Source organism: Saimiri boliviensis, chromosome 5 (genome assembly GCF_048565385.1).
Source record: "Saimiri boliviensis isolate mSaiBol1 chromosome 5, mSaiBol1.pri, whole genome shotgun sequence".
Classification (NCBI taxonomy): domain Eukaryota; kingdom Metazoa; phylum Chordata; class Mammalia; order Primates; family Cebidae; genus Saimiri; species Saimiri boliviensis.
In genome coordinates, this window is record NC_133453.1 from 90,823,795 (window position 1) to 90,847,896 (window position 24,102).

A 24,102-nucleotide genomic window follows, 5' to 3' on the forward strand; every position below is an offset into this window, starting at 1 on the left:
GAGATGACCAATGTTTCCAACTGTTGGTTCTGCACTGCCTTTCCACCAGCAGCTAAAGAGGGCTTGCCTTGGCACATGCATTCAGCATCTGCAGAGAACTGGACATGGCTGGATACTTGGAATCCCATGGTCAATGCCCAAAATGTGATGCAGCAAGCTTTGGACAGAGGATGCTGCAAGACCCATAGCACACCTGCCCCCTGGCTGGCCCATAGTGTTTATGATGGGTGAAGGTGGCTAGCGGAATAACATGCAGTACACCCAGCCCAGGTACCACAGTGCATAGCGCAACACTGGGGTAACATGTTGTGGGATGGGTATCCGTCATAGCCTGTGTAAACATAATACATGTTATCACATTGAACGTATGGTGGAACAAGTGGCCCCACCATCATTGGGCCCTGATTGATTTTGTGCCCTACTGGGAGTTTATGGGTCTGTGGGGACACAGGGTGGCCTTACCTATCAACAGACAGGACTGGACGTTGTACCTGGGAGTGGCCTTATGTACCTGCCCCTGTTCTCCCCACATTGCCCAGATGCCCACATAGCTGGGAGGTGCTACGCTCTCAGTTTTTGTGAGTGTGACAAGCCCCCTGGTGATTCTACCCCTTGGCAATGACTATTCCTGGAATGGGTGTCATAATTGTAGAAGCACAAATTACTACCCTTGTACAGCACACTGCTAGGGTTCTGAATTACACCAAGTAGCCCTCCTCGTGTTAATGGATGAGGTTGATCAGATCAGAAAGGTGGTCCTGCAAAATCAAATGGCCTTACACATAGTAATTGCTGCCCAAAGAGGTACTTGTGCCCTTTTAGGAACACAATGTTGTACCTTTATCCCTGACAATCAGCAGAACATAACAACAGCCCTGCAAGGGGTCTCACAGGAGATTAAGGTGGTCAAGAGCCTTACTGACAACCCCCTGCAGAGATGGTGGGCATCCCTAGGCTCTGGCCTACACTGGGCCCTAATGGTCATAAGTAGCACAGCTGGGATCCTAGTAGTGAGCTGTTGCTCTCTGCATTGTTGTGGGTTATGGATTCAGGGCTCTGCCCTATGGGCAAATGTCCCTGCCCAGAGGATGCCCTTGGTCTAAGGGGTGGAGAGTAAGGGAAATGGCTGCACTTTTGTCAGGAATAGGCTGGGGTAGCTGGAAGGTGCAGCATGACTCAGCAGGTTTGGAGTGCAGGCACACAACCCTGCACATTATGTAACGATGTCACATGAATCACATTAGGTGATCACCCACATGAGTTTGTGCTTGGCTTGGAGCCATTATTGTCTGTAAAAGGTATAATTACCCTGTTAATGCTATACGTATGGCTTGCTCATGCTCAGAGAGAGAATAAAGCCATGTTGAAACTGTCTGTGATTCTGAGTGTTTTCCAGCTACCTGCTACTCACTCACCGACCCTCCTCGGACCTCAGTTAGAACCTGACAATAGATTTTAAAGATATAATGTGATTGCATACTTAATAAACTACAGTATAGTATAAAGGTAACTTTTATATACATTGGGAAAACAAAACAAATCCTATGGCTCACTTTATTACAACACTTGTTTCGCCGGGGTGGTCTCAAACTGAGCCTGCAGTATCTCTGAGGTATGCCTATAAATGCCCCCAATTGCAACCAATATGAACTACATATCATAGCATTTCTCATATGTAGTTACAACTGACTGCATCTCTGTCTCCATCAACACACATGATGTTTTTGGATTGTAAGAGCTATGTATTTCCCCAGCAGTTTTCCTATTGTACATTACAGTGAAATTTTATTGTGCAAATAAATGAAAGTCTAAACATAAAGGACTTATCTCAATGCCTAGAAAAGAATAGGTAGTCAATATATTTCAATTCTCGACATCAATTTTCTCACTCTCTGGTGGGGATGATGGTGTTACAATCTCCTAGTAGAGTTCCCTCTGCTTTTTATTTTGACCTTTAGCATGAAGTACCAGGCCATTAGGTGAGCCTTTTTACCTAGATCTAAGCCAATTTTTACTTCTGAGTTTCAGAACTCAAATCCCCATAAGCTCCTCACAATAAGATATTAAATTTCTATTTCCATTCCTGGGCCTTCTTTTAAAGGCTGAACACTAGAGAAAGTTGTCTGTAACAATAGTTCAAGATACATTCTTCAGACACCACAATGCTATCATGACATGGGTAAATGCAATTCTTCCAATAAACATCATCATGGCTAGAGATTTGTTAAGTTTAAAATATTTTCCAGGCTGGGCACAGTGGCTCAGGCCTTCAGTCCAGTACTTTGGGAGGCTAGGCAGGCAAATCACTTGAGCTCAGGAGTCTGAGACCAGCCTTGCCAACATGGTGAGACACTGTCTCTACAAAAAATACAAATAATTACCTGGATATCATGGTGCATGCCTGTAGTCCCAGCTATGTGGGAGGCTGAGGTAAGATGATTACCCTAGCCTGAGAGATTGAGGCTGCAGTGAGCCATGATTGTACCACTGTACCCTGGCCTGGGAGACAGAGAGAGACTCTGTTTTGGGGGAGGGGGGGGGGAAATAGTTGAAGATCCACTAATTCCCAGAGGTTTTCCATAAAGATATCTGGTATCTGGTATTTCCCACCTATTCATAACTAGAATATGAGTCTGTATGTTTCAGTATTTCTTTTTTTATTCTTTGAGACAGGGGTCTTGCTCTTTTGCCCAGGCTGGAGTGCAGTGGCATGATCTGGGTTCACTGCAACCGTAACTTCTCTGGGATCAGGTGATCCTCCCATCTCAGCCTCCTCAGTAGATGGGACTACAGGTGCACACTGCCATACCTGGCTTTTTTTTTTTTTTTTTTTTTCTAGATAGGGTGGTGTCTAGCTATGTTCAGGCTGGTCTTGAACTCCTGGGCTCAAGCAACTGGCACACCTCACTCACCCAAAGTTTTGGGATTACAGGCATGAGCCACCATGACCAGTGTTTCTTAATAAGGACATTTCAGATATTCTGGACACCAAAGTCTTTGTTATATGGAACTATCCTCTGTTCCACTGGAGATTTTTTACATTCCTGGATCCTCCTTGTAGCTCGCTCTCTCTCCAATCACTGTGGCAGCCAACAATGCCTCTACACATTTCTAAACTGTTTCTGGCAGGAGTGAGGTGCGGGAAAACAAAATTTACCATACTTGGCTGAGAATCACTTTCAGTTAGATTATTCATATAACTTCTAAAATATACTCATTTGTCTAATACAATTATTATTTTGCTGCTGATGTCTCACTCATGATAGCAAGGCAGGAAAGTTGTGAAGACTACTTCTCCTCTCAAAAAGACCTGTCTTTTTGCATATACAGCAGTCAAATTTTAGAAAAGTCAACAATTGTATTAATTGTTGACCATAGGTATATTTGCTAAATGTTATCTTTGAACCACTTTCACACATACTAAAATTTAAGCTAAACATGCAGAATTTGGAACACCTTAAAACAGGTGTCCCCAAACTTTTTACACAGGGGGCCAGTTCACTGTCCCTCAGACCATTGGAGGGCCGCCACATACTGTGCTCCTCTCACTGACCACCAATGAAAGAGGTGTCTCTTCCTGAAGTGCGGTGGGGGGCCGGATAAATGGCCTCAGGGGGCCGCATGCAGCCCGTGGGCTGTAGTTTGGGGATGCCTGCCTTAAAATATGAAAGAATGATTTTGAAAAATAACAACTCTTCAAGAACTATGACCAAGAGGTATTTTAAATTGAATAGGAATTATGTAAAATGTATACTTTGAATAAATTTATGTTAGCCATTTTACTTTGGCTTACTAGGTATAGGTGACTGAGAACTTTATTTTTAATATTATGAATGGGTATTAAATACTTTCAAATACTTTTTTCTCATTGTAAACCAAATTAGGAAAATGAAGACCAATCATGTTGTATTTTGATGGTAGAATGGTAAGTCACAGGCAAGCCCATAATACATGGGAATTTTTGCCTTTCTTATTATGACATTTAACCTCACTGCAACAGGAAAAAAAATCAGTGAAATAAATGATTCAAGTACATCAAGTAATAAGGGCTTCTGAAGTACAGTATTTCTTTAGTCGAATGGAAATGTAAGCAGTCCTTATTTAGACTAAAGATATAACCTTTTTTTGTTATCAAATAACTGCTCTGAGAGACTTCTTGCACTGTTCTGAAGATGTCAAGCACTCCTGCCTTCCCTCTTTGTACCCTTTTGCCTAAAACCCTTTCTTATTTTTAAAGATGTTTATTAAGCGTTTTTTAGTACTTATAGCACTATACTATGCACTCTGGATTTTGTCAGGGTGAAAAGCAAAAACAGCAAAAATAGCAAAAAAAAAAAAAAAAAAAGACACATTTAAAAAAACCCCACTATTTTAAAAATAGTTTATTTTCCAGATAGCAAAATAAAGTTTTAAAAAGAACTAGAAGAAACAGGCATGCATGCTGCAAGTGATAAAGTGGCAAAGTAGGGTGGTAGAAAGAACACTAAACTTGAGCTAGAAAACTTGGGATCAGGCTCCTCTGAGTTAAATTGGGCAAGGCACTTACATTTACTTTTTTTTCTTTGAAGTCTCAGCTTTCTTTTTTGTGAAATAAGAATAATAACATTTCTCTTAGAGTTGTTTTGAGAATTAACAAGCTAGCTCTCTGAAAGCACCACCATAGTATAATGACTGGCACACAAAACTAGCCACTCATTGAATGTTTCTTTTCCATAAAGTCTGGAAATGAAAAACAAGGTGGGATTACTATCTGGTGAGGTTTTTCATCATGTTCCTTTAATTGGTCTAAATATCATAACCTATATGAAGAAAAAGCCCTGAGCTTCAAGAGCAGAAACACCCTAGTTGTCTTCAATTAAACCTGTTTCCACCAATTAATTCTCCACTTTCAGTACTATTCTGTGGGGCCCAGTGATGAAAAAGGTTCAGGGGTACAAGTGCAGGTTTGTTACACAGGTAAATTTGTATCTCAGGGGTTTATTGAACAGATAGACTACTGTGTCATCCAGGTACTAAGGTTAGTACCCAGGAGTTATTTTTTCTGATCCTCTCCCTCATCCCAACCTCCACCATCAAGTAGGCTCCAGTATATGTTTTTACCCTCTTTGGGTCCATGAGTTCTCATCATTTAGTGCCTACTTATAAGTGAGAACATGTGGCATTTGGTTTTCTGTCCATACATTAGTTTGCTAAGGATAACGGCCTCCAGTTCCATCCATGTTCCCACAAAAGACATGATCTTGTTTGAAAAAGTTGTATCTTATAGCTAGATATTAATTGTAGTAGCATAATGAGAACATATACTTTAATGTATTAGGAAGATAAGTGGGTCTACAACGGTGGTTATGAGAGGTAGAGCCAAAAACAGAAGACAAGCATAATAAGAAAGTTGCTAAAATAAGAAGTTAAAGATCTGAGTTTCCAATTGTGGCACTATTTACATTTCACATAGTATGTTGCTCTGGAGGGCTATCCTGTGCACTGTAGGATGTGAAGCAGCATACCTGGCCTGCGATCATACCCCACCCATAAAGGCAATTGAGAATGTCTCCAGATACTGTCAAATGTTCCTTTAGGGAGCAAGATTCCCCTGGATGAAAACCACTGATTTAGGTGGTAATAGAAGGTAGGAGTAAAAAGAGTGAGGTAAGTAAGAATAGTGCCACAAAAATTCACAGTTAAAAAGAGGCACAATTTTAAAAAGCTTATCAATGCAAAAATGATATATATTTATGTAAATCATGTCAGGGGAAAACTGTCAGGAGTAATTCTCCAGTATATAATGCAGCATCTACCTGATACTATACAAGAAGAATGAATGCAATGTAATGAACTGTGTCAAAGGTCAGAAGCTGAGAGAAGGAAAAAATGAATTGTATGCGGACAGAGTATGGAAGTGAGTAAGAGCAGGAATAACTTTTTCAGTATACTGATTTTAATTTTCCTTTTAATTATTTTTCAGAAATTCATGGCAGTAGATTTTGCTCCCTTTATGAGTAAGCAGGTGGTCAAACATGGTTAATGGAAAGCAAAGTCAGAATAAGACATAAAAAGTCTTTGCCAAATTTCCAATTTTATCTTTTTTATATTAATTTGTAATAATTATTTTTCAGTTGGATGTATTGTGACTGTTTTCTCTAATTTGCAACTTGTCTTTTCATTCTTTTTAAGGTGACTCTTGATGGAAAGAGTATCACAATTGTAATGCAATACAATTAAAAAATCTTTTCCTTAATGGCTTTTTCATCTTTTCATCTACTTCGAAAATATTCTCCCAAAATTTTTATAGTTTTATTTTTCATAGTTGAGTTTCTACTCTACCTAGAGCTGATATTTACATATGACATAAAGTAGGAGTCAAATTTCATTTTCCCCCTAACAAATAATCAATGATCCCAGTATCAGTTATTGAAAAGTCAACCTTATCTAATGCCAGCTCTTTCAACAGACGTATTCATAGATGTATCTAAGCAATCTATTTTGTTCCACTGGTCAACTGTGTATCTTTCACTAGTATAACACTCTACTAATCACTAAAGTGTTATATTAAATCTTCATATAAAGTGTTATATTAAATCTTCATATAAGTAAAGTCTCCCTACTTTACTCTTCCTCAAGAATGTCATATCACTATCTTTACTCTCTTATTTCTTTATTAAGCACACTTATTTTATATTCTTCCGGTAATTTAAAATATATAAATATGTTTATGAGTCTGCTTCTTTAAAATATAGTTTCTGACATTCATTCATGATGCCTTGGTTTATAATTTTTGATAGTAAATTCATATTTTGGGGTAATTTTACCTGTGGAAATTTTGGGGGTCCTGTATTGAAGGTAGATTGCTTCGGTGAGAATTTATGTTTGCTTCTACTGGCTACTTGGAAGACAATAAGCTTGGGACTATCTTAAATTCTTGGCTTTAATTTAAAAAAAATTTTTTTTTGGTACCGCTTATGTAGTATAGCAAACCCACAATACAAGCTTGATATTCAAATGATCAAAGAGATATTCCATTTCTATGCTCAATGTCAAGGTTTAAACTAACCAATTTTCCTTGCAGTGCCATGGAAAATTATAGCTGATTTTATTAGGTATCCTTTCAATAAAGATGTAGATATTTGGAAGTCCATAAGTGGACCTTAAGTACAGACTCTCTACCTTGGATGTGTCCAGGATTTTGACTGTCTCCTGTTCTTCTTTCAATAGGAGGTCATGAAAACAAAACTGTAACCCAGAATTTACCAGGTTCAGCAAATATCCTTAAGGCTTACCTCACTGGACACTACTTTTATGTAGGGTTTGTGTTTGTTTTAGTCTCTTACTATTTGCCATCTTTCCAGTTCATAGTTGCATATAAACACTATTTTTATGTTTCACATCATTTTTAGTTGTTTACCATGAGATGTCAGGGTACCTAAGTTCACCATAGTAACAGGACATAAAGTTTAAATTTTATTTTTTTCCTCTCAGCTTTATCTTTTACCTTATTTCTTTTAGAATGCCTTTAATCCTTTTTCTTTCTGATTGCAAAAAAGTAACAAATATTTACTTTGAAAAAAATTCAAATGGTATGGAAGTATAAAAGTAAAAAACATAGTTCCCTTCCCACCTCCATATAACCCCAAGATACTGCTAACAGTTGGCTCTTGTATAATATTTATAATTTTATAAATTATTAGGTTCAGTGAACTTACCACTGTTTACTACCACTCAATATGCTGTAGAAGCTTAAATGTAGAATGCCCCTATGTAGCTGTCATGCTACTTAATCAATATCTGAATTGGCTTTGGGCTACCATTTTCTCTGGCTATTTGCTGAAAACCCATGGTAACTTATTTAAAAGATGGCCTGATTAAAATACTCCTTCTACCATAAAGGTTACTTAATGTGAAAAAAATTGCCAATGTTTGCTTTAAAGCTTGTCTACTTTATTCAAAAATGGCTCACATGTGGTTTCTGGTACACTTTTGGAAACAAGGACAGATAATCTTTAAGAACTAAAATTAATTTCTGACAGAGATTGGTCATAGAGTCTGCAAGAAAATCTGCAAAATTTATTCAAGAAACTAACTAAATAAAAAGTAACATTTATGTCAACCATGATTTAAAAAAATAGTGATAGAGGTAGGAAAAGAAATAAGTGGAAGACATTTTTGTCTAAATTATAAAAAGCTGATAACAGAATGAGAGAAAAATTATAGGCAATAAAGAAAAGCCTTATGAGAAAGGAAATAGTATAGTATGCTATTTGGTGTTGCAGTGAATAACATTTACATAACATTAATAAGGTAAACACTTGTTTTTGGTTTAACTATATTTGAGGGATGGGATGACAAAGAGGTATGAGGTGATAGAAGTATTCTAAGTCATCTCACATGATAACAGACAAATAATTTATAACTTCTACAAAGAATGTCTAATATTGGCAAACCTAGAGATAGAGGGGGGAGAAACATATTTAGAAACAGGTGCCTGAAAACTAGCAAACAAGTTTTCTTTTGAGACAGAGTCTCACTCTGTTGCCCAGGCTGGAGTATAATTGTGTGATCTCAGCTTACTGCAACCTTCGCCCCCAGAGTTCAAGTGCTTCTCCTGCCTCAGCCTCCTGAGTAGCTGGGATTATAGGCACGTGCCACTGTACCTGGCTAATTTTTGTATTTTTAGTAAAGGTGGGGTTTCACCATCTTGGCCAGGCTGGTCTTGAACTCCTGACCTCATGATCCACCTGTCTCGGCCTCCTAAAGTGCTGGGATTACAGGTGTGAGCTACCACGCCCGGCCAGTAGTGAACAAGTAAAAGCAGTTATCTCTAGATGAATTCCAAGGGAGGGGGCACTCAATACTATTTAACATGCACACATAATACATGAATAAAAATTTTTAAAGGAGAAAAGAGTAAAGCCATAACAGAGAATCTAAGGTTGCCTATGCCTTTTCACTCTACTCTGTGTTTTAGCACCCAAGTAAGGTAATGTGATGCAATGAGTGCTGGATTCCGATACATACAAATCCCAATCTGAATTCTGGCTCACTAACCGACTAACTTGAAAGTCTTTGGGTAAATCAGTTAATGTTTTTTAGAGTATATTCCTTTATATAGAATCTGGAAATAATGATTTCTATCAAGCAGATTTATTTAGGGGCCTAAGTATAATCTATATGTAGCATAGGGCCTTAAAAATGCTCAATTAACAGGATTTTCTGTCATTAACCATTATCTCTCTTCTTGCCAATAGTAACTATACAAACCGTCATGTATATTATGATTTTGTTTTCATTCTGAAATCTGAATCACATAACAATCAGTTGAATGTTATCATCTATACTTTACAGTTGAGCAAAAAGATTAAGAAAACTTGCCTAAATTCTCCTATTAGTAGGAAATTAAATTAGCAATAAAACTGTATATTCTTAGTTACTTACTGTCTCATGTAAGCAAACAGGAAAGCACAGAAAATAAGAAGTGATAGTCTATTCTGCTTAGTAGAATGTTTTCACCAATAAAGTTAGCTATAAGGTGATTAATGGTGGGGGAAATAGAGGAAAATTTCCAAACAGAAAATAACTCTGAACTTAAGTACCAGCCCAAAGCCCAAGGCTCATTTTCTTTCTTCCTTCCTTTCTTTCTTCCTTCCTTTTTCCTGTCCTGTCCTGTCCTGTTCTCCCTCCCTCCCTCCCTCCCTCCTTCCCTCCTTTCATTCCTTCCTTCCTGTCTTACTGTGTCACCCAGGATGGAGTGCAGTGGCACAATCACAGCTCACTGTAGCCTCAACCTCCAGGGTTCAACCATCTTCCCACTACAGCCTCCTGAGTAGCTGGGACCACAGGCACAAGTCGGCATGTACCATCACACTCAGCTAATAAATTTTTTTTTTTTTTGTAGAGACAGGGTCTCACTATGTTTTCCAGGCTGGTTTTGAACCCTAGGCTCAAGCCATCCTCCTGCCTTGGCCTTCCAAATGGCCAGGATTACAAGTGTGAGCCACAGTGCCCAACTTTAAAATTTTGCTAACAAGTTAGATTCAATTATGATCATGTGTCTTCCTTACCTAACTCTGTCATTCATTTGTACCTATGCTCTCATAATTTTGCAAGGCTCTAAAATTTGTCTTTCTGTTAAGATGACAAGGGAGAACAATTACATATAACTTCCAGGAATGTGGGCTTGAATGTAGTAACTTTTCACATTTGGTATCTGGCCTGGTTATGATTCATGAGTTGTAGGATAAAAATCTCACGTCTAATTCCTGTGACAACTACTCCCTAAATCTCAAGCACAACTGTTTAGGGCACTATGAACCATCTGTGAACCAGCTCTGATGGGTCAGACCTGCAAATCCAGGTCCATTAAAAATGAAACAGAAAATGTAGATTTTTGAGAGCAGAAACTTCGTCAGCCTTGTTCACTGCTGTGTCACCAGTGCCTACTACAATGCCTGGCAAACAGCACTCAGTAAATATTTGGCAAATGAATAAATTTTTAAAAAGTAAATACTAATTCCTAAGTACTTATTTGAGTTTTCAGTCTACAAAGACAAAATGATCAAGTACAAAGTAAAATAATGAATTAATTTTATAGCTCACGACATATTTCCTTAATTTAAAAAAGTCACATACTATAGATTGAATGGAGTGCTACCCATTAGAAATAAAAATTCTCATTCTTATACACATGCAAAGCCAATGTTATGGTTTAACTATTGTCTCATAATGTAGTACTTTTACCCATTCTTTATTAGTAAAAATAATAGTAACTGTAACAGTGCTTTCTAACCTAAACTCTTATAGCCACTATAAAAATATAAGCTTTAGGCCGGGCGCAGTGGCTCACGCCTGTAATCCCAGCACTTTGGGAGGCCGAGGTGGGTGGATCACGAGGTCAAGAGATCGAGACCAACCTGGTCAACATGGTGAAACCCCGTCTCTACTAAAATACAAAAAATTAGCTGGGCATGGTGGTGCGTGCCTGTAATCCCAGCTACTCAGGAGGCTGAGGCAGGAGAATTGCCTGAACCCAGGAGGTGGAGGTTGCGGTGAGCCGAGATCGCGCCATTGCACTCCAGCCTGGGTAACAAGAGTGAAACTCCGTCTCAAAAAAAAAAAGTAAGAAAAAAAAAAGAAAAAAAAAATATAAGCTTTATATACATTACCTCATTCATTCTTTGTAACAAACTTATAAAATATTATCACCACACTTTACAGATGGAGAAATTGGAGTTCAAAGAAATAATTTGCCTATTTTATTCCACAAAATGGTGAAAGCTAGATAAAATCAGTTTAACTCTAAAATACCTTGTTTTCCGGCAGAGACAGTAAACACACATACACAGACTCACACTACATCTAGCACGCTATCTGAACCCAGGCACTAGAGAATATTTGCTCATTCTTTCAACATTTTTGAACACCTATTATGTTCCAGGCACTATGCTAGGCTCCCTTAAAGATCACTTTTAATTCTGAAATACAAATAAAAAATGGAACCTGCTGAGATTCTTCTCCAGAATCAGTGCTGAGAAGTAGTCGGAAAATTTCTTTACTCTCTATTTATATATGTGTGATATGTGTGCTTTTGTTTGTCCTACTAAACTATACACTTCTTTGAGGCAGGGTGAGATCAGATTCATCTTTTTGGGTGCCTGAAAATGGCCCAGCCCAGTGCTTTGCTCATAACCAGTTTTCAATATACACTGCTAAAATAAAAATATACATACATAAATTGTACTAATTTTCCTTGGCTGAGAAAAAATTTAAACAAAAATGTTATCTTCCAATTTTTTGTCAATTACAACTTAAAAAAAACCCCTCATATAAATGTCAGAACAAGATAGCTTTATTATTTTAAATATTTTACTTTATTGGTAAGGTTTAATAAGATTGTTAAATTTTAATGGAAATATAAGATAAACAGAATATTCTACGTAAACAGGCTTTGTTTGCTTTTAATATACTATAACCTTAGGCAATATTGTTTTTTATAATATGGCTTTTCCCTACAATCCATATTAGCACATGTGATTCCACAAGGATAAAAATATTCCATTTAAAAAAGTATAATAATAATTTTTCTATTTTTTATCAGAGCTATTATGATTACAGAAATACCTAAATACTTGATTCTGTAAGAATTATATATAAAAAAAGAAACTACATCCTGACAGGAATTATTTTATTTCCTCACCTGACACTATACTTTGCTTCTTAGTCTAGATAAAAATAAAATCAATTTGAAAGGACAGATTTTAATCTCAGATGTTACTGAGCATTTTTTTTTTATTAGTGGAAAAAGATATGTAGCAATTCATGCTACGAATTAGAGATCAGAATCTGGCCCTAAGTTTACATGATTGATGGGCTTCTATCTGAACAGGCGTAAATGTGAATGGCAACTGTAATAATGCTTACAGAGAGAGTTAATGCAACCTCAACCAGTTTTCCCTGTTGTCTTCAGCGTAACATTACTTCCACTACAGCAAAATGTTTTTGAAACTCACAAATTTAAAAATCCTATGCACTGCTTAAAAATGACACAAAACAATCTATACACACACATTCAAAACATGATTCTAATAGGCAGGACAGACTACTTAAGTTAAATACTCATTGCAAAAACCCTTCAATAACCAGTTTCTAAAATTACGTGTTTAGCAAGGGCACAAATCATTCATTTTTTAGTCATAAGGAAACTCTGAAGATAGAATAGCTCATTATATAGTAGCAGATTTTTTAATACATTCTTTTCTGCTCACATGGACACATGATATTTATTTCACTGGGCCTGATTTCTCACTGGAAATTCCATCTGTCTCTAAAATCAGAAACTTCCTTAGACTCATTCTTCTTTGATAGAAAGGAAATACTACAGTAATATCTTCTGGCAACCTGAGGGTGGGCTGGCTTTAAGTGTACCCAGAAGAGAAAAAGGACACAGCTGGGAACAATGGCCATGCAAGCCTTGCTGTTATTAACCCCTGTTTTTCAATTTATCCTCTGAATTACAGTTAATTCTTCTTAGATGGAATAATATAGAAATGAACTTCTGGTAGGCATAAACTTACCTTACATATTTAATATAATTAATCTGTACTTCTGGTATCTAGCAGTAAGATCTTAAGTAATTCAGTCCATATAGTAATAGCTGATCAATCTCAAGAGAAAAATTATGGTAATAAAGGGAAGTAGTATTTACAAGTGTCAATTTTTAGGTTCCATGTCACATATTTTACATATGTTTTCACATTTAATATTCTAAAGCAACTCTTTGAGATACCTATGATCATTTCCACTTTACATATAGGTACACTAAAGATCAGAAATTTGAAGTAACACAGTAATACATAGCAGAACCAGGAATTAAGCCTAGGTCAAAGTGACTATACTAATGATGAAATGAAATAATAAAGTGAAGAGGTAAATATGAAAGTAAAAAGACCCAGTAATTCAAATTCAAGTAATGGTAAAGTAACTTAAATCACAATAGCTCTCCCACTGAATAATAAATGTAAACTGTGATAAAAAATACTACAGCCAATAAATAAAACACAATTATGTGAAGACATACTAGAGAGTGACCAAATGTAGGCAGAAATAGAAAGAGTGAGGATTTGATCCTTGAAAGAGGATAACATCACTGGGTAAGGTCTACATTTATATGGCTCTCCTGAGGTACAAGGGTGTATGAGCAAGTAGAACTTAAGCAGAAGGCCACAGTCTTACCTGCTTGAGGTATCAGAGGTCAGAATTCAGGGCTGAGAGAATGGCTGAAAATCATGGGTGGGGGAGGGGGGTTCCAGAAAGGAGGAAAACACAGAGGGGGAGTTATAATATTTATCAATTCCCACCTAGGCTGGCACCTAAAATGTACACGCATGGGAAAGACTCCAAAAAACTCAATGGAAAATAACAGCTGGAAAGAGAAAATAAGGATTTCTCCTACTGCCCATTACATGAGACAAAGAGTTTCATGTTTGAATCCCATCAAGCAAAAGCAGATTGGTAACACCTCAGGTTTTCCACAGAAATCCACAAAGGACCACATTCTAGGAGTAAATATTATAGCCCTATACACTAAGGAAGTTGCCAAACCAGAATAGATCCACCATCTAACAAAACATCAAACCAAGCCTTCACTAGATAGCTGAGCAGCTACTGATTTAGCTGTTAGAAAAAAGGTCAATACTCTTCGGAAGAAGATAATAGAATGTAGAGTCTCTACCGTGTTTCGTCTATATCTAATATACAATAAAAAATTTCTTAGAAATATAAAGAAACAGAAAAATATAAACCAAAGTCCATAGAAAAGGCAGCCCATAGAATAGACTCAGAGATGATTCATACATGTACTTAACGGCAGCCATTACCAAGTACGTAAAGCAGAAGATCATCAGAATAAATGCCCAGATAGCATTTCAGCAGAGAAATAAAACCAATAAAAAATAACCAAGTACACCTAAAAATAAATAAAATTTTACATTATGTATATTTTACCATAATAATTTTTTTCAAAAGTATCAAATGCAAATTATGAAACTAAAAAGTATAGTATCAAAATGAAAAATTCACTGGACGGGCTTAACAGCACACTGGAGATGGCAGAGAAACCAGCCAGTGAACTTGAAGAAACAGAAATTTCTAAAGAATAGTTAGTTCTATGTAAGTTGTATTACATAGAATATCTGTGACAACTGCCTGAATACTATATGGGACATGACCAAAAAGAAGATGTAATTCTAAAAATGTAATAATGATTAGAAAGACTTCACTAGAATAAGCTTTACTAGAATAAGCAGGCGAATTAATGTTAACAATTCATAATGAGGTTGGGTGTGGTGGCTCCTGCTTATAATCCCAGCATTTTGGGTGGCTAAAATGGGAGGACTGCTTGAACCCAGGAGTTCCAGACCAGCCTGGGCAACATGGCAAGACTCTGTTTCTACAAAAGATCAAAAAATTAGCTGGGCTTGGTGGTGTGCAGCTGTGGTCCCGGCTACTCAGGAAGCTGACATGGGAGGACTGCTTGAAGCCAGGAGGCTGAGGCTGCAATGAGCCACATTCATGCCACTGCACTCCAGCCTGGGCTATAATGCAAGACCCTATCTCACACACACAAAAAGAATATATATATCTCAAAAAACACAGAGACTCTATCTTAAAAGGAAAGAATATGTGTGTGTGTGTAAATTAAAAAAAACTTGTTCATTTTGAAATGTCAACAATGTTTCTTAATTTTGTAGCCATAATAATAAAAGGTGGCCCTGGTTTAAACAAATATGGCAAAGGAAATCTTACCTAAGTTCATTTACAAAGTATAACTATTAGTATGATTATAAATATAAATGCTATACCATCTCTAAAGTCATAGGGCATTTCATTTGTTGATGCATGTAGTAGGTATCCTGTGATCTTGAATCTGTACACCTATTGTTTGAACTCTGAAGTCAAGTAAACAAACAAGCAAAATGATAGCTATTGCTTCAAATTTTAACAAATAAAGCTAGAGAGCTGATGGAAAAATAAATGATCAAGGAACTGTCAATGTCCAGGAAACAGTGGTGTAAAATACTACTAGGCAAAACATGTAGATCTAGTCATAGATCATGTCTTGTCACAAGTGAAATAACCTCATTTCACAGGTTGAACAGAAGAAATTTGTTTTCGGAATTCATTTTCTAATTTCTATTCATACATGTATATGAATATATATGATATGTATATCATGTATATATATATATATATATATATATATATATATATATATATATGAGAGTTATGGGTTGAATTATGTTCCCCCAAAAGATATGTTCAAGTCCTAACCTTTAGTACCTATGAGTGCGAACTTACTTGAAAATATAGTCTTTATAGATGTAATTAAGATGAGGTGGTACTGAATTAGTGTAGGCCTGAATCCAATCCTTATAAGAGCAGAAGAGATACAGACACACAGGGAGAATGCCACGTGGTAATGAACACAGAGATTATAAGCCGTGAAATGCCAAAAACTGCTGGCAACACCAGAGCCAAGCAAAAGGAACAAATTCTCCCCACCAGGCTTCAAAAAGCAAGGCTCTGCCAACAACTTAGTTTTTGGACTTCTAGCCTCCAGAACTGTGAGAGAATAAACCTTTGTTATTTTAAGCCACACAATTTATGGTAATTTGTTATAGCAGACCTAGAAAAATTAATAGAACAAAATTGTCTGTTTATTTTTATTTTTCTAGTGGAAATATTGAATCAGTTTTTCAGACCACATAAACATCCGATCAATGTGTACATAAAAGAGATTTAATCCCAAGAAGATTCCTCAAATCACTCTGTCTTATAAATGGAATATTTCTCCAAATAATAGTGGTTGACTTAAAGTTTTAGAACAGTCCATGCATACCCTACATTTTTAAACAAAATTTGGAATGTACATAGTTTCTGTGAAACTCAGGTTAATAACTCTTGGTATAATGTTTTCTAATGTGGTTTCTGGATAAATTACATTTTCATATTTTTAAACATAAACTTTAAACTGCTTGTTTGGACACTTCAATGTGAACAAAATTTACCAGTGGTGAAACAAATATAATGAAGTAAAACAAGTTTGGCATAAATAGAATGTGCAAATTCATTATTCTTTTTTAAGAGTTGAGCTTGCTATGAAGAAACCTGTTTTCAATTATTTTTATTGAATTACATGTTAGGCAATGCTAAGAACCTAAGCTTATTGCTTATTTTATCTATTCCATTTAATCCTGACAGTTATATTATTATTAGCACTCAAATTGTAGAGATATACGAATTGGGGGTGAAAGAAAATCAATAATTTGCCCGTGGTCACACAGCTGGTAGAATGCATAGTTGTGGTTAATCAATCATCCTTAATCAGTTCTGTGAATTTGTGTCCTTATATGTAGGGATACCTCATTTTATTGTGTTTTGCTTTATTGTGCTTCACAAATTGAATGTTTGTGGCAATGCTGCATTGAGCAAGTCCATCGGTGCTGTTTTTACCCACAGCATGTGCTCACTTCATAACTCTGAGTCACATTTTGGTAACTGTCACAATATTTCAATTTTTTTCATTATGGTATCTGTTACGGTGATCTGTGATCAGTGATCTTGGATGGATCTACTGTAATTGTTTTGGGGTGCCACAAACTGCTGCAATATAAGAATGCAAGCTTAACTGATAAATGTTGGGTGTTCTGAATACTCTTCTGCCTGGCTGCTTTCCCATCTCTCTCCCTCTCTTTGGGCCTCCCTATTCCCCAAAATACAATATTGAAAGTGGGCTAAGTAATAACCTATAATTGTCTCTAAGTGTTCACATAAAAGGAAGAGTCACATGTCTCTCACTGCAAATCAAAGCCTAGAAATAATAAAGCATAGTAAGGAAGACGTCAAAAGCCAAGACACGCCGAAAGCCAGGCCTCTTGTGCCCAATAGTTAGCCAAATTATGAATGCAAAGGAAAAGTTCTTGAAGCAAATTAAAAGTGCTACTCCAGTGAATACACAAGTGATAAGAAAGAAAAACAGCCTTGTTGCTGATACAGACCAAATTTTAGTGCTCTGGATAGATCAAACCAGCCACAACATTTCTTTAAGCCAAAGCTGAATCCATAGAAAGGCCCTAACTCTCTTCAGTTCTATGAAGGCTGAGAGAGGTGAGGAAGCTGCAGAAGAAAAGTTTGATACTAGCAGAGCCAGTTGATTCATGAGGTTTAAGGAAAGAAGCTGTCTACATAACACAGAAGTGCAAAGTGAAGTAGCAAGTACTGATGGAGAAGCTGCAGCAAGTTATCTAGAAACTCTAGCTAAGGTCATTGATGAAGGTGGCTATGCTAAACAACAGATTTTCAGTGTAGATAAAACAACCTTCTATTGGAAGAAGATGCCACCTAGAATTTTCATAACTAGAGAAAAAAGTCAGTGTCCAACTTCAAAACTTCACAGGACCCACTGATTCTCTTGTTAGAGACTAATGCAGTTGGTGACTTTAGGTTCAAGTCAATGTTCATTAACCATTCAAATAATTCCAGGGCTCTTAAGAATTATGCTAAATCTACTCTGCCTGTGCTCTATAAATTAAACAACAAAGCCTAGAGGACAGCACATCTGTTTGCAGCATACTTCCCTATTACAAGCTTGCTGTTGAGATGTACTGCTCAGAAAAAAATACTCCTCTTGAAAAATTACTTCTCACTTACAGTATACCTAGACATACACGAGCTGTGATGAAGGTATGCAAGGAGATTCATGCTGTTTTTATGCTTGTTAACATAGCATTCCTTCTGTAGTCCATGAATCAACTCTTCTAATTTGCAAAGTCCATTGACTTTCAAGTCTACTTAAAAAATATATTTTGTAAAGTTATATCTGCCATAGATAGTGAATCCTCTGACAGACCTGGTCAAAGTAAATCGAAAACCAATTTACTTTGTCAAGTCAAGTCAATCAATGTGGTAATACCCACTGCTGACTTACTTTAATAAATTGCCACAGACATCCCAACCTTCAGCCATAATAAAAGGTCATGCCTGGATGTTGATGGTTGCTGACTGGTCACCATGACTCTGACTAGTCAGCAACCACCAACACACAGGCAAGACCCTTCACTATTAAAAGGAGGCCAGGATGATGGTTTATGCCTGTAATCCTAGCATTTTGGGAGGCAACGGTAGGCAGATCGCTTGAGCCTAGGGGTTTAAGACCAGCCTGGGCGACATGGCAAAACCCTGTCTCTACAAAAAATATAAAAATTAGCCTGGTGTGATGATGCATACCTGTATTCCCAGCTACTTGGGAGGCTGAGGTGGGAGAATCACTTGAGCCCAGGAAGTTGAGGCAGCAGTGAGCCAAGAATGTACCACTGCACTCCAGCATGGAAGAGAGAATGAGACCTTGTCCCTCCAAGTCCTGAAAGAACCTCCCTTTTTCTTAGCAAACTATTTTAAAATTAAGGTATATGCATTGTTTTTTAAAGACATAATGCAATTACATACTGAATAGGTTAAAGTATAGTGCAAAGATAACTTGCACATGTACTGGGAAAAAAATGTATGGCTTGCGTTATTGTGATAGTCTGGAACCATACTTAACAATATCTCTGAGGTATGCCTGTAGCATTCTTATAAATCATACTTATGTTCAACTGTCTTTCTAACCTCTAAAAGTTTTTACCAGTATAACTTTCCCTAAAAACATGGAAAATAAAAATGAAATAGCATTTTGGATTAGTATGATAAATATCTGTGGCTTATTAATTACGTGGTCACAAATAAAATAAAATTAATAAAGAACAAAGAGCTTGATTCTTAATAAAGCTATCTTCCACCAGTATATTCTACTGGTTAAAGAAAGCTGCAGCTCAAAATAAGATATATGTGGATGAGTTAGAAAAGTATATGTAAGAAAAAGAAATTTGATAGTATAGTCAGTCTTCTCTATCTACAGGTTTTGTATCTAAAAATTCAAGCAATCTTGGACCAAATATATTCAGATAAAAGACCTTAAAAATAACATGACAACAATAAAAAATAATCAGAGTAAAAAAATAAAGTATAACAACTATTTACGTATTAGGTAGCATAAGTAATATCAAGATGATTTAAAGTATAAGGAGTATATACGTGAGTTATGTGCAAATACTGCAACATTTCATATAAGGGACTTGAACATCCCTGGATTTTGGTATTCATAAGGGGTTCTGGAATCAATCCCCTGCAGATACCTAGGGACAAAAGTAGGCTGCTTATGAGGAAGCATGGTTTATGGGAATATTTCTACTAATTAAACAATGGTCAATTTTTAGTAGTTTTTAAAAATACTTAAGTGGATTATACCAAACTAAGACAATATTTAAATAATATTTAAAATGCAATTCTAGGAAAGTAAGTTTTAGAAACAGTTAATAAAAGTGCACACAGGGTTATAAGAAAGAATTTTCTGCTTCTGAGGGCTGTTATACTAAATTGACTTGCTGAAGGAAGCAGTGGAATCTGTTTCTTTGAAGATTCTTACAAACAGAAGGCATACATTATCAGCAGTTCAGAAAGGTTTAGGTGCATCTCTGCCAGAAAACAGCCAGTGGATATAACCACTTCATGGTTCCATAAACTCTGGTGACTGCATAATAATACTATTGTTATAATTGTGAGGCAAGGGCAACACAGCTGCTTTTTCTTTGGCGATCAGGATTTGCTGTCCAAAAAGTTGCAGAATAAATTGAATGTAATTAGATGAAATTTTCCCCAACGGAAAAGCAAGAATTAATTTTGACTCTAGTTACTGAAAGAAAACTCAGAATCTCTACACTGGGCTTTTTAAACATTTATCATCTCCTTTATTTATAGAAAGCATTCCTCTTATGTGAAATTTAAAAAGCAGACACGTTTTTATGGATGACCTTAGGCCAATAAGTTGAATTAACACTAAATAAAAAATTCTAAGCATATATATATAGTTTCCTCACATAAAATCCCCTAAAGGTGACATTTTAGTGAATTCAACTTAAATTTTTAAAAGTTTATATTTTCATTTAACTTTATTTTCATCTACTTAGGTCTTTACTTTTCATGAATGTAGAAAAGAAGGCAGATTCCTTAAACACTTAAAATATATGGTCAACTTCTTTCCAAGTGAGCTTTTCTTTTAAAGGTAATATAAGTAATTTGAAATTTGAAGGTGGCATTGTGGTCCACAATCCTTGCCCAACTGCTCTTTCAGGAGCAATAGGAGTTGTCATAGAATTAACTAAAAGTTCAAGCAAATGTTTTGATGCAGAATTCTCACAAAATATAAAGCTGTAAGAGTTGTAAAAGGATGGCTTCCCAAGATTTTGGAGAACTTTAGATTAGTTGTTAAAGAAAAGAAAGGAAAAATGCTGGAATACCTTTAACTACATAAAATTCATAAATAGTAGGACTAACTCTAAAATAAATAGAAAATAATTCTAATTTCCAATTTTATTTAGTATTTACAGTTATATAGGTATCCAAGACAGATATAAAAAAGCCCTGTTTTCAAGTATAGGTACTTAATTTCTGTTATTTAAGTCCTTGTTCTGTATTTAGGGATTTAAGATAGCTTTATTCTATCTGTTATGTTACTCTAGAGGTAAGGGCAAATGCATCTTAAGGTAATTTCTGACATGCAATAGTGTTAAAAGAGAAAGAGAAAAGAAAAGAAAGAGCTATGCACATAAAAATTTCGATGGTAAATAATACTTCCCATTTTCAATTAAAACCCAATATAATTCTATTTGTTTCTACATAATTAATAACAGAAAACTCATAGTAGAAATATTTCATTGCTTGCCTCCAAAAAATTGTTGACATCCTCTGTTGCCATCTGTCATGGTGGTCATTCCTCTGTGTTTGATGGAACTAGAGAAGTATTAGGGCTCTATGGATTGATGAAGAAAAATAGTCTGTGCTCTTGATTTCTGGTATTTATCTCCTTGGTCCTGTTAAAAAGGATACCAGGGTGAATTTACCAATTTTGAACGCATCCAGTTATTCTATATTCTTTTACATTCATATTAAGGAAGTTCTGAAATTTTTATGCAGTCTCATTTAGAATCACAGAATTTTAGAATCTAACAGAAAGGACTTGCTAACTTTAAGACCGAAGATTCAAAAAGAGCTCTATCAATCAGGTAATTCAATCTACTTTACAGTACAGAAAACCAAAATCAAAAGAGGTTAAATAAACAATGTTACAGTTAGTTAGGGGCAGAGCTGCCATGGGAAAACAGTTTTTTTTACCCCAAGTTTGGGAGCTCTTTCCCCTAGAAGGGGCTCTTTCTCTCTCTGAGAAAAAAGAGGATAGACAGGCAAGAATACTATAATGATCAAGCTGATTTCTTAGCCCTAATACATAAAGAAAAATCTAGAACAAAAACAGAAAAGCATGAGAACATAATATTTAGATTATTTATTCATAGCACATCATTTGCTCAACAGATACCTAAAAGATATTATTTTGTTAAAATATAATTAGGACATTATTTTATTAAAAAGTATACAGTATTGGCAACATAGTGAGACTATGTCTCTACAAGAAAAAAAAGTCAGACATGGTGTTGTATGCCTGTAGTCCAGCTACTCAGCAGGCTCAACCTGGAGGATCACTTGAGCCCAGGAGGTCAAGGCTGCAATGCACTACAATCATGGCATTGCACTCCAACTAGGTAACAGCAAGACCCTTTCTTGAAGAAAAAAAAAAAAGTATCTTTATGACCATACATCATTAAATTTCTGAGTTTCACCCATTGTCATGATCACTTATCTTTTCCAATCCTCACCACCGTAACCGTGTACTATCCACATAACAAAAGAGTCATTTTTAAAAATTATCTGCAGAGCAACAGAATGACATTTTAAAAAATAAAAATGAATTTAAGACTCCCTTGTTCAAAATCCCCCAAAGACCTTCCACAACATCTAAGGTGAGGACTTGGATCCTGGTTACCCTTTCTGAAAGACTATCTGATCACTCTTTCTCTTGTGTGGTATTCTATAGCCTTAGTGGCCTTCATGTTCTACTTTAAACATGCTAAACACACTCCTGATTTAAGTCTGACCTTGGTCTTCTCCCAGATTGGAATGTCTCTTTAGATAATCACATGACTGTTCCCACTGACTAAAACACTCTTTTTCCTTGAGCACTCCTGGAATGTTTCTGGAATATACTCAAATATCACTTTCCAAAGAGGTTTCTCTCACCATTCTAGCTAAAAAACCTCTCCCTCCAACTTTTACCCCCTTTACCATTGGCCCTCATTCTCTAAATACATACCTGCTTCATTTCCATTCACGGTATTTATGATTCCCAGATACTATGCAGCCCCACAATCCCTGTGAAGCCAGATGTCTTTTGGAATTAAGCAGTTTTGGTATTTTTAAGGTAATAAAGTACATGTCCTATAATTATGCAACATTTCCTTACCCTCTCCCCTGTTGTCCAAGAGGTCTGGGAAAGCACCCTGAAGTCAAATATGTTAATAGCCTTGCAGAAAAATATATGTTCATTATAAGTGAGATTTTTTTAAAAGACTATAACTAGGGGTAGAGCAAGACGGCAGAATAGAAATCTCCACTGATTGTCCCCCCAAGCAAGGACACCAATTCAACAACTATCTACACACACAGAAAAGCACCTTCATAAGACCCAAAAATCAGGTAAGCACCACAGTACCTGGCTTTAACTTCATATCATTAAATGAGGTACTAAACAGGTAGGAAAAACAGTCTTAAATAGCTCATGCCACCTCTCCCACAGCAGCAGAGGCATGGTGTGGAGGGTGTTTGGGTGCTGAAGAGAGGGAGATTGTAGCATTTATGAGGCACTGAGCTCAGTGCTTCCCTATTATAACAGAAAACAAATGTAGACCAAACGCAGCTGATGTCCACCCACAAAGAGAGCGTTTTAACCAGGCCTGCTGAGCCAGAAGGGAATTGCCAATCCCAGTGGTTCAAACATCAGTTCCTGCAAATCTCACCAGTGCCGGCTAAAGTGCTCTGGGACCCAAAATAAACCGGAAGGGCAGGCTAGGCCACAAGGACCACAATTTCAAGGCAAGTGCTAGTGTTGAACTTGGGCCAGAAACAGTGGACTGGGGGGGGGGGCATGCGACTTACTGAGACACCGCCAGTCAAGGTAAGGAAAGGAGTGCTGGTATCACTTCCTGCTAACATCAGGCTGTACAGCTGGTGGATCCAAAAGCCCATTCACTCCACTTGAGGAGAGAAGGAAGAGTAAAGAGGACTCTGTCTGGCAACTTGAATACCAGCTCAGCCACAACATGGTAGGGCACCAGTCAGAGTTATGAAGCCCCCTTTCCAGACCCTGCCACTGAATCACATTTCTAGTTACACCCTGGCCAGAAGGCAACCTGCAGCCTTGAAGAGAAAAACCCAGTGCTAGCATTCATCACCTGTTAACTGAAGAGACCTTGGACCCTCAATAACCAGCAGTGATACCCAGGTACTACACTGAGGGCCTTGAGTGAGACTCTGAGACTTGCTGGCTTCAGGTGAAACTAAGCACATTCCTAGCTCTGGCGGGTACAGGGTGAGACTCCTTTTACTTGAGAAAATCAAAGGGAAAAGCAA

At 36.7% G+C, this 24,102-nt stretch overlaps 1 protein-coding gene across 11 annotated transcripts in view; it reads right to left on the reverse strand.

The window, feature by feature from the left end:
- MBD5 (methyl-CpG binding domain protein 5) overlaps nucleotides 1–24,102 on the reverse strand; it is a 478,342-nt gene that overhangs the window by 238,845 nt on the left and 215,395 nt on the right. For 9 of the 11 annotated variants that reach the window (XM_074399716.1, XM_074399715.1, XM_074399721.1 and 6 more), the window contains one exon: nucleotides 21,305–21,452. The exons of the other annotated variants lie outside the window; for them this stretch is intronic. The gene's annotated coding sequence lies outside the window, so the exon portion shown is untranslated. The remainder of the gene's footprint in view (nucleotides 1–21,304; nucleotides 21,453–24,102) is intronic. 11 annotated transcript variants of the gene reach the window in all.